The following is a 14,324-nucleotide window of genomic DNA, read 5'->3' as shown; positions in this document are numbered from 1 at the left end:
TTACAGAACTTTCTAAGGAATCGCTTTAAATAAATACTACTTCTGGGAATTGGTTTTCTTCTCAAATGTATACTTAGTAACTTTTAAAAAGATGGACTTAGTAAACCAAAAAAAAAAGCAAAAATAAAAGACAAATTATTTTCATTTAGAGTACTTGATAACAACTATCTGTTCAAGATGCAGAAAAAGCATTTGACAAAGTACAACATCCATTCATGATAAAAAAACCTTCAACAAATAGGTTTAGAAGGAACATACCTCAACATAATATATGAAAAACCCATAGCTACGTCATACTCGATGGTGAAAAACTGAGAGCTTTTCCTTTAAGGTCAAGAAGAAGATGAGAATGAAGGGACGCCTGGGTGGCTCAGTCGGTTAAGCGTTTGCCTTCGGCTTGGGTCATGATCCCAGGGTCCTGGGATTGAGTCTCATGTCAGGCTCCTTGCTCGGTGGGGAGCCTGCTTCTCCCTCTGCCTGCTGTTCCCCCTGCTTGTGCGCTCTCTCTCTCTGACAAGTGAATGGATAAATCTTAAAAAAAAAAAAAAAAAAGAAGATGAGGATGTCCACTCTCAACACTTTTATTCAACATAATACTGGAAGTCCTAGCCACAGCAATCAGACAAGAAAAAGAAATAAAAGGCATCCAGATTGGTAAAGAAGAGGCAAAACTTTCACTATTTGCAGATGACATACTATATATAGAAAACCCTAAAGACTACACCAAAACACTACTAGAACTGATAAAGGAATTCAGTAAGGTCGCAGGTTACAAAATCAATATACAGAAATCCATTGCATTTCTATAAACTAATAATGGAGTAGCAGAAATAGAAATTAAGAAAATAATCCCATTTACAGTTGCACCAAAAATAATAAAATACCTAGGAATAAACTTAACCAAGGAGGTGAAAGACCTGTAAAGAAATGGAAAGACGGGCGCCTGGGTGGCTCAGTCGTTAAGCGTCTGCCTTCGGCTCAGGTCATGATCCCAGGGTCCTGGGATCGAGTCCCACATCGGGCTCCCTGCTCCTTGGGAGCCTGCTTCTCCCTCTGCCTCTCTCTCTCTCTGTCTCTCATGAATAAATAAATAAAATCTTTAAAAAAAAAAAAAAAAAAAAAAAAAGAAATGGAAAGACATCATGCTCATGGATTGGAAGAATATAGTTATATTGTCCATACCACTCAGAGCAATCTACAGATTTAATATGATCCCTATCAAAATACCAACAGTATTCTTCACAGAACTAGAACAAATAATCCTAAAATTTGTATGGAACCACAAAGACCCCGAATACCCAGAGCAATCTTGAGAAAGAAGAACAAAACTAGAGGCATCACCATCCCAGATTTCAAGATATACTATAAAACTGTAGTAATCAAAACAGTATGGTACTGGCACAGTGATAGACCTGTAGATCAATAGAACAGAACAGAGCCCAGAAATAAACCATGATTATACAGTCAATTAATCTTCAACAAAGGAGGAATAAATATATACTGAGAAAAAGATAATCTCTTCAACAAATGATGTTGGGAAAACTGGAGAGCTACATGGAAAAGAATGAAACTGGACCACTTTCTTATACCACACACAAAAATAAACTCAAAATGCATCAAGGACCTACACATGAAACCTGAAACCATAAAAATCCTAGAAGAGAACACAGGCAGTAATTTCTCTGACATCAGCCATAGCAAGATTTTTCTGGATATGTCTCCTGAGGCAAGGAAAACAAAAGCAAAAAATAAACTATTTCCCAATAGTTTACATCAAAATAAAAGGCTTCTGCACAGCAAAGGAAACAACCAACAAAACAAACAAACAAACAATCTACTGAATGGGAGGGGATATTTGCAAATGGCATGTCTGTAAAGGGTTAGTATCCAAAATACATAAAGCACTTATACCAAAAAAATAAATAATCCAATTTAAAAATGGGCAGAAGACATGAACAGACATTTCTCCAAAGAAGACATACAGATGGCCAACAGACACATGAAAAGATGCTCAACATCACTAATCATCAGGGAAATTCAAATCAAAACCAAGCTGAGGTATCACCTCACACCTGTCAGAATAAGAGGTTAAAATCAAAAATACTAGAAACAAAAAGTGTTGGCAAGGATGTGGAGAAAAAGAAACCCTCCTGCACTGTTGGTGGGAATGCAAACTGGTGCAGCCACTGTGGAAAACAGTATGGAGGTTCCTCAAAAAAATTAAACATAGAATTACCATATGTTCCAGTAATTCCACTACTGGGTAGTTACCCAAAGAATACAAAAACACTAATTTGAAAGGATATATTCACCCCTATGTTTATTACAGTATTATTTACAATAGCTAAATTATGGAAGCAGCCCAAGTGTCCATCGATAGATGAATGGATAAAGAAGATATATATATATATAACGGAATATTTTTCAGTCATAGAAAAGAATGAGATCTTGCCATTTGCAACATAGATAGATCTAGAGGGTATAATGCTAAGTGTGCTAAGTGAAATAAGTCAAAGAAAGACAAATACCATATGATTTGACTCATATGTGGAACTTAAGAAACAAAGCAAATGAACAAATTAAAAAAAGAGACAACCCCCCAAACAGACTCCTAGTTATAGAGAACAAAGAGATGGTTACCAGCAGGGAGGTGGGGTGGGGGATGGATTAAATAATTGAAGAGGATTAAGAGTACACTTATCACTATGAGCACTGAGTAACATATAGAATTGTTGAATCACGATATTTTAGACCTGAAACTAATATAACTCTATGTTATATGCTACATGACACCGAATGCTAGGGACACAGAAATGAAATGTCCAATCTAATGTTTACCTGCAAGGCCAGGACACAGATACACAAACCTGAAATCCTAGGTTAATAGGCAAATGCTATAATGGAGGTAGGAAGAGGATGGCGGGAGTCCATGGAGTTGACCACCTAAAAAACTGGGAATCCAGAAGGCTTCCGTCAAAGAGTACATGGGATTCATGAGCAGGAATTTGCCAGAAAGGAAAGCAGTTGGATTTCCAGAGTTAGAGTTAATCAATGTGCAAGGTCTCAGCAAGATAAAAGTTCACGGTGTAATAAAAACAGTGAGGGGGGCACCTGGGTGGCTCAGTCATTGGACTTCTGCCTTCATTCAGATCAGGTCCTGATCCTAGAGTCTTAGGATCAAGCCCTGCATCGGGCTCCCTGCTCGACAGGAAGCCTGCTTCTCCCTCTCCCACTCCCCCTGCTTGTGTTCCCTCTCTTGCTGTCTCTCTCTCTGTCAAATAAATAAATAAAATCTTAAAAAAAAAAAAAACCAGTGAGAACCCTGAACTGCAGTTTAGGCTAGGGAGATAGGACGGGCCATGTGGTTATGGATTTTATTTATGGTAGAGAATTTGGACTTTATCCTGAGAGCAGCCAGGACCTGATAGAGCTGCTAGAAAATAAGGAAGCATGTGTTAAATATGAATATTATAAACCATAGCAATATAAAAATAAAAACATAATTAAGGAAAATTGGGAGGAAAAGAGTAGAACAGTGGATACCTATGCTAATTTCCTCAACTTTCATAGCTAGGAGTCAACAGATACATCTAAAAATCAGTCAGAAAATAGGGACCATCTATATCGTCCAGTCATTAAAGGCAGCCTCTAGAACTGGATATATTACTAGAGGCAACAAATATCAGGAGGCAAAAGATAGTAATTTAAATAGAAGTTTCTACGAGAATTCTTCCCATTCTTTACAGTAAGTAGTTAGTACATATTGCCCAGAATTGATATATCAAGAATAGAAATTAGAAGCAGAGTTTAAAATAGTTGCTTCTGCAGAAGGAGACTTGGGCGGAAAATACTTTCCGTTGGTTTTGATACCTGGAATTCCCTGCATTTGACACAAAAGACAAAAGGAGCATAGATGTTCTTTCTTTCTCTTTCATCACTTTCTCCAACAGGGTATTTATTAATGCATTACCTTTATGATACAGCTTCTTACCTCCTCTCTTAGGAGAAAGTCTCCAAAGGGATGTTTGTTGCTTTTCTAGGTACAGTCAGTCTTCACTCATATAATGAGAAAAACAGTCTTCAGCCCATGCACTAATGAAAAATACAGACTCCTAAAGACTTCAATGAGCTTAAAATAATCAGTACTGATATCGCTTCTCTAGATACAGAAAACATAGGAAACAAAAAATGTAAAGACTTTCATCAGAAGTTAATTGAAAAAAGACTTTAGTCACAGCACAGGTCCTAAATTAACAATTTTTTTATTTCTTCACTGTTTTCATGCATGTAAGGGAAGGTTCAAACCTTATTAAAACCATCTTAATTACTTAAATGGAAAAATGTCACAAGGGTTTTAACACTCCCTTGGAAATAGCATCTTTATGACAAAATTCAAACTAATTTTTTAAAAACCGCATTGAAAATCTCAACAACCACCTGCCAGAAGGTTATGTTAAAAAGAGCCAATATCGGGCGCCTGGGTGGCTCAGATGGTTAAGCGTCTGCCGTCGGCTCAGGTCACGATCCCAGGGTCCTGGGATCGAGTCCCACATCGGGCTCCCTGCTCCTTGGGAGCCTGCTTCTCTCTCTCTCTCTCTCTGTCTCTCATAAATAAATAAATAAAATCTTTAAAAAAAAAAAAAAAGAGCCAATATCCCTAAAAAAAAAATGTCCATGTCTCCATCCTTCAGACAAAAAGAATGGCATCCACTATACTATATGCAAAAACAATTTTTTAAATATTTCTCATGGTAGGGTCATCTATACAAACATCAAGACATAACCAATATGACTGTCCTCTTCTCATGCAAAAATTATATATATTTATGAGGTCATACTCTAGAATACTCAGAAGTACAGAGGCTAACTCTGCAAGACCTGGACTAGAAACTCAACCTGACACTACCTGGGTGACCATGGACAAGTCATTAGATCTAAGTCTTGGTTTCCTAACAGTACTTATTCCAAGGGTTGTGATAAGGGATTACCCAGAAGAATGGATGTAAAGTGCTTAGGTGTTAAAAGCACCTTTTAATAATAATAATAATAATAATAATAATAATAATAATAATAATAATAATAATATACCAGGCGGGCAGTTAATTTATAATAAGCAAAAAACCAGAATTTTGTTAGATGATATGAATCCAACAAGGGATACCCAAACAGTATCTTAGGGAAAAAAAATCTAGAACTCACAAGGCAGATTATGATATCAGCCAGCCCTTAAATGGCAACACAATCTTCATTCAGGCCACCTCCTGCTGGAGGTAAATCTCTTCCAAGGAATGGCTTTTTCATTTTCATTGAGAAGCTGTTTCCCAGGAGCCAGAAATGATTTGGTTACCGCCTGTCTATTGGAGTGAGAAAACTGGTTATATGATCAAGGCTAACTCCTACAAAACACTTTATAAATCCAAATGCCGAATGCCAACAGGATATTCTTCTGACAGTTTTATCCAAACATGTTGACGGTTCCAAAGTCAGGCAGTCTTCTCTGGGTGGGGAATGAGGTGGTGAGGCAGAGGAGGTATTGAAAATATGCACGCATACAAAGGAGATAAGTAAACTGCAAAGTCAAAATATTACTATCTGTCCCTGTAGGGAAGAAGTTTGCTGACCCCTGCTATAGCGTCTAAACACTGACCTTTGAGAACTTCTGCCTTAAGGATTTCAAACTCTAGGGGCAATCAGAGCAAAACCTTGGTTTTTGCATAGCAAATGAGGTGACCACATTCTTCTTTCTAGTAATGGTTCTGGGATATTGAATAGAAAAGGACATTTTCCTTCCTCTATCTTTTTGCTTGAATTATTATAGACGAAATCATTCACTATTAGACAATCGGTTTATTGGATGGGACACCGAACTGTCATTCGATCAGAATCGTGTGTCATTTGTTCTAACACTCGTGTTGAAACTGAGAAGGAACAGGACCTTTCCTGAGGCCAACAGCCCTCTGGCCACAAGCCGTGTTACCACCCAGCAACAACAAACAATATCCCGAAGCCAGAAGAACAACTTGAAAGTTCTGAAAACCAATTTTTTCCATGCTTTTGGCATCGAAGCTCATTTCTGTGGAATAACTCAAATGGAATGGATGTAGACTATTTGTGGTCTTTATCCTACCAAGTGTGACTAGTCCTATAGTAGACTTGTGACCAACGTGGGGGTTAGAAATACCAATTCCTGCACAGTGGAAAATCCACATATAACTTTTTTTTTTGAAGATTTTTTTTTTATTTATTTATTTGAGAGAGAGAATGAGATAGAGAGAGCATGAGAGTGGGGAGGGTCAGAGGGAGAAGCAGACTCCCCGCTGAGCAGGGAGCCCGATGTGGGACTCGATCCCGGGACTCCAGGATCATGACCTGAGCCGAAGGCAGTCACTTAACCAACTGAGCCACCCAGGTGCCCCCCACGTATAACTTTTGACTCCCCCCAAATTTAACTACTAATAGCTTATTGTTGACCGGAAGCCTTACTGATAACATAGTCGATTAACACACATTTTGTATGTCATATGTATTATATACTATGTTTTTACAATAAATCAAACTGGAGAAAAGAAAATGTTAAGAAAATCATAAGGTAAGGGTGCCTGGGTGGCTCAGTTGGTTAAGCGACTGCCTTCGGCTCAGGTCATGATCCTGGAGTCCCTGGATCGAGTCCCGCATCGGGCTCCCTGCTCAGCGGGGAGCCTGCTTCTCTCTCTGACCCTCCCCCCTCTCATGTGCTCTCTCATTCTCTCTCTCTCAAATAAATAAATAAAATCTTTAAAAAAAAAGAGAGAGTGCAAAAAAAAAAAAAGAAAATCATAAGGTAGGGAAAATACAGTTACAGTACTGAACTGTAATTATCGAAAAAAATCCAACATATACGTGGACCCATGTAGTTGAAACCCATGTTGTTCAAGAGTCAACTGTACTTTTCTCTGAAGTATTAACATGGTTGAGTATGGGGCCCTGCCCCAGAGCCTGCTGTGTATGCAATAAGTGATCACATTCTACCTTCCGGGACCTGGGGGGGAAACATGAATCCTGAATCCAGCTCGTCCTAAAGGTTTTCAGCAAGGGACTGAGGACCTACATTCCATTTGGTTATGATTGCAGGTGCCACTACTTTGAAGCCAGCAAACTTCTTTTACTACCAGGTTCCCACATAAAATGGGGCTCCTCCAATATTTTAGTGTTTGCAAACAGTATGAGGCTAACATTTGCTCCAGCAAAGAAGCGAATACATTGTACTAACAGTTTTCTCTTTTAAGGATTGTGTACAAAGCAGAAATGTCTGGGTTACAAACATTATGAATACAAATGTAACTATTCTTAAAGTGGCACACCCTATTCTCTCTCCATTGTTATCACACCCAGTTTAAATAATGAATTTAATTCAGGAAATCATTTTTTGGGACTCTGCCATGTGCTAGGCAATACGGTGGGTATACTGGTGACTAGAACAGGTATCTTCTCCTATAAGAAAACAACAATTTGACAGGATGCCTGGGTGGCTCAGTTGGGTAAGTGTCTGCCTTTGGCTCAGGTCATGATCCAAGGGTCTTGGGGTCGAGTCCCACATCCAGTTCCTTGCTCAGCAGGGAGCCTGCTTCTCCCTCTGCCTCTGCTGCTTCCCCTGCTTGTATTCTATCTCTCTCTGTCATATAAATAAATAAAATCTTAAAAACAAAAAACAAAACAAAACAAAAAAAAGATTAAAAAAAGAAAACAATTTGAAAGTGGATATACAAGAGGTACCGATTGACTCATTCATTTATTCCACAAATAAATTTATTGAGCACCTACTACAAACTAAACACTATACTAAGGGCTGGGATTTTAGCAGTAAAAAAACAATCCCTATCATCTTAAAGTTTACATGCTAGTGGAGAGAGATATATAACAAGCAACATAAATAAGTAAAATAAATTAATATAAAACAGAAGAAAATAGAGAATGACAGAATAGGAGATGCAATTTTAAATAAGGTGACTGTAGAAGGCCTCATTTACAATGTATCATTTGAGAAATGAGGGTGTGTCAAGTAAATATTGCAGGGTGGGAGGTGTTCCAAGTGGAGGGAACAGCAAATGCAAAGGTCCTGAGGTAGGAGGGTACCTGGCCAACCTGGAGGAATAATAATGAAGCCAGTATGTCTGGAGTAAACAAGGAGAAAGGGTAGTAGAAGTCTAGGGAGGTGGGAAGAGAGATCATGTTGGATAGTGTAGGCCACTGTAAGGACTTTGGATTTTAGTCTGAATGAAATGAAGAGTCTCTGAAGGATTTTGAGCAGTTGAGAGACTAACCAATATTTTTAAAGGTTGGTTCTGCTATGAAAGTGTCAAGTATGGCAGACCATCTAGTAAAGGGATTCACTTAGGCTAAAAGGGCAGTGAAGGCCTCCTGAGCAAATAACATTTGAGCCTGAAGAATTTGTTTACTGTGGGGAGTTAGCGCGAGGGAAAAGGGAGGAGCTCTCTCCCAACACGAGGACCAGCTGATGAGAGAAAACAGCCAGTTGGAAGCTTTTAATGCCACAGTGAGCATCTTCTACTTTCTCTTAAGTCTAATTATTGGAAGACTTTAAGCAAGGGAGTGACACAATCGGTTGAATGTTTTTTTTGTTTTTGTTTTTTTAATTTATTTGACAGAGAGAGCACAAGCAGGGGGAGTGGCAGGCAGAGGGAGAGGGAGAAGCAGACTCCCTGCTGAGCAGGGAGCCTGATGTGGGACTCCATCCCAAGACCCCAGGATCATGACCTGAGCCAAAGGCAGATGCTTAACAGACTGAACCACCCAGGTGCCCCCGTTCAATGTTTTATAACAACTGTCAGATTGTTATTCATAAAATGGAATCAGTAGTGGTTTTTTAAACCACAGGTCATGACTCCAATTCAGGAGATCACCAGATTGCAATTTTTTAAAAATGAAATAGAATAGAAAACATCAGAATGCCCTTCAGGTTTTAAGGGTAAGGATAGTGGCAGGGAACTTTTGATTCTGTATATACATATATTCGTGTGTGTGTGTGTGTGTGTTTGTCATTGTCCAAAGTTTGAAAGTCACTTGATTAGAAGGAAAGACATAAAAAGAGGGACAGCAGTAGAGGGAATATGCTGGAATCTTTTTAAAGGTATCTCTGGTCACTGAGACGAGAGAGAGAGAAACAAAGAGCCCTGCAAAAGCTCTCGTGGACCTACCTAATGGGTTCTAGGGGTAAATGAATGGTCCAGGGCAGTTCAGCAACAGGATGGATGGCTGAAATTGAGATTATGGGTAGAGAAGATAATGAGCTTAGATTTCAACATACTACCTGCAAGCCATCACAGTGGAGATACTTAGTTTAGAGCACATGATAAGACCAGATACTGAGATCTGGAACTGGTCAGCACCGATAGATTTAAAAAAAATTGTTGAAGATTTCATGACAAGTAATCCCATCATACCTCATAGTGATGCCATGTAATATTTGGGGGCAAAATACACTACATCTTTTGGGACACAACATTTACCAAAAAAAAAATTATTTTGCTTCTCTGGAAATTACATTTAACAGGGCCTTCTGTATTTTATCTGTGATTCTAATCAGTGTTCAAGTTCCCTGAGAACAGAAGCAGATATACCAGTCAGGACACAAGGACAACAACACAGGCAAAGAGGTAAGGAGCCCTAAAGTTAGTGTTTCACGAGGGATTCTTTGCTTGACTAATATAAATGCAAATTTGAAATGTAAAACTGAATCATTAACTTTGATTAATTATAAGCACAACAATGTCCTGCAGAAATCCTCCTTGCTTGGGTTCAGGATATGCACCTGCATGGCTCAGATTCCTGGTGTGCCCCACTATCTACTGTGGATCAGCTACGGGATCCAGGATCTCACAGAGCACATACACCTAAAGAGGAAGCTAAGAGCTAGCACCTAGTTGGGCTGTCCCAAAGGGACTTACCTTTAGGGATGAACCATTGGGAGGAAAGTTCTGTCTGCATTTTCACTTGCATAGAACTTGTTTATAGGGTTGAACTTGACACAAAACCAAAAACTGAAAGGCTGCTATTGTGGATATAGCTTTTCCTTCAGGAAAGAAATTTTTTTTTTTTTAACAACACACATTTTCAATACATTGAAATGACTTGAGTGATATGGCTTTGAAAAGAGCCAATGAAAAATGACATAAATATAAATCTAACACATCAAACTATTTCAAAATACATAATATTTTCTTCTTTCAGGGAAGCTGTGCTCCTACCATCCTGAGATTTCACACACTATACACTATAAACTGAATTCCTTGGCCTTGATCTATCAGCAAACACTGACGATCTCATTGTCCCTGAGCTCTGACTCCAGAGGGCTCCACGGAAAAGAAGGAGCAAGAAATTATATACACACATACATGTTCTCAAAGCACATCAGCAGATCCCACACTGACAGCTGCTTGGTTTCTTGCAGGACTGGGTTCCATGACCATATATATCTATAATTGCAAAGGCATTCTTAAAAACCTGTAAGGAGATGTATAATAGAAATATGACTAGAGAAACATGAGTGACATCTGCTACTTAACCCTATTACATTTCAGCACCGAGGTTCTTTTTAAAAAAAAAAAGATTACTTTTTCATTGAGCGTCTGCCTTCGGCTCGGGTCATGGTCCCAGAATCCTGGGATTGAGCCCCGTGGAGCAGGGAGCCTGCTTCTCCCTCTCCCATTCCCCTGCTTGTGTTCCCTCTCTCGCTGTGTCTCTCTCTGTCGAATAAATAAACAAAATCTTATATAAAAAAAAGATTATTTATTTAAGAGAGAGAGACAGGGAGAGTGAGAGAGAGCAGGGGGAGGGGCAGAGGGAGAGGGAGAGAGGGAATCCCAACCAGACTACCCGCTGAGCATGGTGCCCGACTCGGGGCTCGATCTCTCGACCCTGAGATCATGACCTGAGCCAAAATCAAGAGTCAGATGCTTAACTGACTGGGCCACTCAGGTGCCCCTCAACACCCAGATTCTAATGTAACTTCAGTGAGGGCAGGAATCCTAGCCTGTGCTCTGTTTGCCAATGTGGTTTGCAAAAAGGGGGCAAGATGAAGAGTCCACCAAGCCAATCATTATGTTCAGAGGGATGTTGAAACTATTCAAAGTTTTCATTTCTAAACTTGTCAAAGGGAACTCAGTAACCAAAGGCAGACACTTCATTTCTTTCACTCATTCAACAAATGTCTACTGGGGACCAATAAGTTGCCAGGCACTCAAGAATATGCAATGGGAAAAAGACAGTCTTTTCAACAAATGGTGTTGGGAAAACTGCACAGCTACCTGCAAAAGAATGAAACTGGACCACTTTCTTACACCATACACAAAAATAAGCTCAAAATGGATTAAAGGCCTAAATGTGAGACTTGAAACCCTAAAAATCCTAGAGAAGAACACAGGCAGTAATTTCTCTGACATTGGCTGTAGCAACATTTTTCTAGATATGTCTCCTGAAGCGAGGGAAACAAAAGCAAAAATAAACAATTGGGACTACATCAAAATAAAAAGCTTCTGCACAGAAAAGGAAACAATCAACAAAACAAAAATGTACTGAATGGGAGAGAAGATATTTGCAAACAACATATCTAGTAAGCAGTTAATATCCAAAATACATAAAGAACTTATGCAACTCAACACCAAGATAATTAATAATCCAATTTAAAAATGGGCAGAAGACATGAACAGACATTTCTCCAAAGAAGACCAACAGATGGCTGACACATGAAAAGATGCTCAACATCACTCAGCATCAGGGAAATGTAAATCAAAACTACAATGAGATATCACCTCATACCTGTCAGAATGGCTAAAATAAAAAATACAAGAGGGCGCCTGGGTGGCTCAGTTGGTTAAGCGACTGCCTTCGGCTCAGGTCATGATCCTGGAGTCCCTGGATCGAGTCCCGCATCGGGCTCCCTGCTCGGCAGGGAGTCTGCTTCTCCCTCTCCCACTCCCCCTGCTTGTGTTCCCTCTCTCACTGTGTCTTTCTCTGTCAAATAAATAAATAAAATCTTTAAAAAAAAAAAATACAAGAAACAAGTGTTGGCGAGGATGTGGAGAAAAAATAATTTGCTCTCACTTTAGGAACAATGTCTGATCGGAATAAGGGAAATCAGCAACTACCAGATTTTGAGGAAAAGATTTTAAAGCATGAAGATAATGTAAAATATATTATTTGTACGTGTTCAGATGTTAACTTGCAAATGTGCAAAGACATAGAGTTTTACAGAATTTTGAAGACCACTGGTTTAAAGAATTTAACCCAATGAAAGAAGGTCTATGCTAGCTTATATGCACGATAAAGCGACAAGCACAGGCCTTCTATAGGAAAAGGTGAGTTTGAATGCAGCTGGATTGTTCTCAGCCCGATCCTCAGGAACTTCTGCTCATTCCCAGGGAAAAGACACGATAGTGCTGGTAAATCATAACATGGGGCCACATCACCCAGACATATGTGGGAAACTGCTCAAGGAGGTTGGAAGACAGACTACAAGTGAGGAATGAGGTACTACCTTCATGACTGTGCCCATCTCAAGAGCCACAGGGCCATGGAAATATCTGAAACCACAAGGGAGCCAGGGAGACCACAGGTCAAATCGCTTGTGCAACAAACCTTTGAGACTTCCTGCAGCAGGTGGGAGGGTGAGGAGGGGCTCCTTCTATTTCCTCTGATCTGTAGGATCAGCACCTTACTGCTGTTCTCAGGAACCCGTGGGTGTAGTCTGGGGAAAGCAGGGAACTCTTTAAATAAAATGTCTAGAACTCATTAAATATGAAATCCCTTTCTTCACTGTCTCTACCTCTAGCCTCCCCCTCTTCCCAGTTAAAAATAAGAGAAAACTAAGGCGCAAGGAAGCTGAATTGTCAAAGGTTCTGAGCTCTCCTAATTTCAAGTCTAGAATTTTAGCCACAGACCAGACACTACTGGAAACTGACTGTCTCGGAAGGACATAACTTTGTATTTTCCTCAAGTTGTTTTTTATGTCATTTGGCTAAGAAACAAAATTGGCTCGGGTTTGGGCAGGAAGCTGGGTAAGAAGTAGTCACTGTCCTGACTCACCAGGTGTGTCACCCTCGTTGGGTGGCAGCTCATCCACCAACAGGATGAGCCCCACTGAGAGATGTGCACTGGGATTTGTCTGGATGCAGTGTGATCAACAAGGACACATCACTATTTTCCTTCTCCATTCTCAGTGAAGTATCCCTCGATTTGACAGTGTCACCCATTGGAGGGACTTTGGGTTCCCTGTGAATAACAGAGGCCCCATTTGCTAAAGGAAAGAAACTTCTTTCCTCTTTATATTTAGAATTCCATTAAAGATTTACAGTGCCGAGTGGCAAAATAGGTAATGAACATGAATTTGATGTACTCACAGAAAAGATCAACTATGCAGTCTCCCCACAGAAATTCTCACACTTTACTAAATTTGAAGACTTACACTTTATGTGTTAAAAGAGATTTGTAGACTTCTTTGTCAAGGACCTCTGTCTATGGGGTCGGGTGTTGTACCATATTTCTGAAAAGTTCACATTTCTAACCCAAATCATTGTAATATGGTTCCCTTTCAGACCCATATGGTTATATACACTGGGTGATTTGACAAGATCTTCTGATCATTTTAAAAAATATTTTATTTATTTGAGAGAGAGACAGAGACAGCGGGAGAGAGCATGAGTGGGGAGGAGAGAGAGAAGCAGGCTCCCCGCTGAGCAGGGAGCCTGAAGTGGGGCTCAATCTCAGGACCCTGGGATCATGAACTGAGCTGAAGGCAAACGTTTAACTGACTGAGCCACTGAGGTGCCCCGTGAATCATTTTTTAATAACCTATATTTCCCAAATAGTTTTTTCTGACCCTATCCAGCTCACCAGCTCCCTTTGTGACTTAACATACCTCCAAAAATAACTTAAAAGGGGGCTGGCAACCATGAGGAAGAGGAGCTTCCCTCTCTCTTTCCCCATACAAGGCAGATACTGCTCATCAATTGCCACACTTATTCCACTGTATTGAGACTTAGTCTTAATTCTTCACAGCCCAACACTGCAAACAACACTGTCAACTAATTGGACTTGACATCTAAATGGAAATCTATTAGCAATCCCAGGATTAAATTAAATCACTAGAAAATCTAACTATTCTTGAGAGGTTTCTTTGAACACCCCAAATCTTATGTCTGGCCACCTAATGTCATATTCCTAGTGGTAATGTTCTTTAGATGACTCAAAAGTTCTATCTCTGTTTTTACACATTAGAATTTTAACTCCCATTCTGAGTTTTGAGTTGTATCAGGAATTAATTTCAGATG

The 14,324-nt window shown here is 39.7% G+C and overlaps 1 protein-coding gene across 7 annotated transcripts in view; it reads right to left on the bottom strand.

Annotated features, from left to right (window-relative positions):
- Nucleotides 1–14,324, bottom strand: part of LOC123846181 (uncharacterized) — a 107,230-nt gene that overhangs the window by 79,640 nt on the left and 13,266 nt on the right. The window contains exons 3-7 of one of the 7 annotated variants that reach the window (XR_010412310.1): nucleotides 13,081–13,266; nucleotides 9,195–12,742; nucleotides 5,200–5,354; nucleotides 3,992–4,159; nucleotides 258–531 (exon numbers count right to left, since the gene is read on the bottom strand). The gene's annotated coding sequence lies outside the window, so the exon portion shown is untranslated. Of the gene's footprint in view, nucleotides 1–257; nucleotides 532–3,991; nucleotides 4,160–5,199; nucleotides 6,312–9,194; nucleotides 12,743–13,080; nucleotides 13,267–14,324 lie in introns of those variants that run through there. The other 6 variants (XR_010412316.1, XR_010412311.1, XR_010412314.1 and 3 more) reach the window with 6 other exon arrangements.

This window comes from Mirounga angustirostris, unplaced genomic scaffold, assembly GCF_029215605.1.
Source record: "Mirounga angustirostris isolate CCGP_5_RB_7025 unplaced genomic scaffold, mMirAng1.0.hap1 SCAF_6, whole genome shotgun sequence".
NCBI lineage: Eukaryota > Metazoa > Chordata > Mammalia > Carnivora > Phocidae > Mirounga > Mirounga angustirostris.
This window is presented reverse-complemented; position numbering and strand designations above follow the sequence as displayed.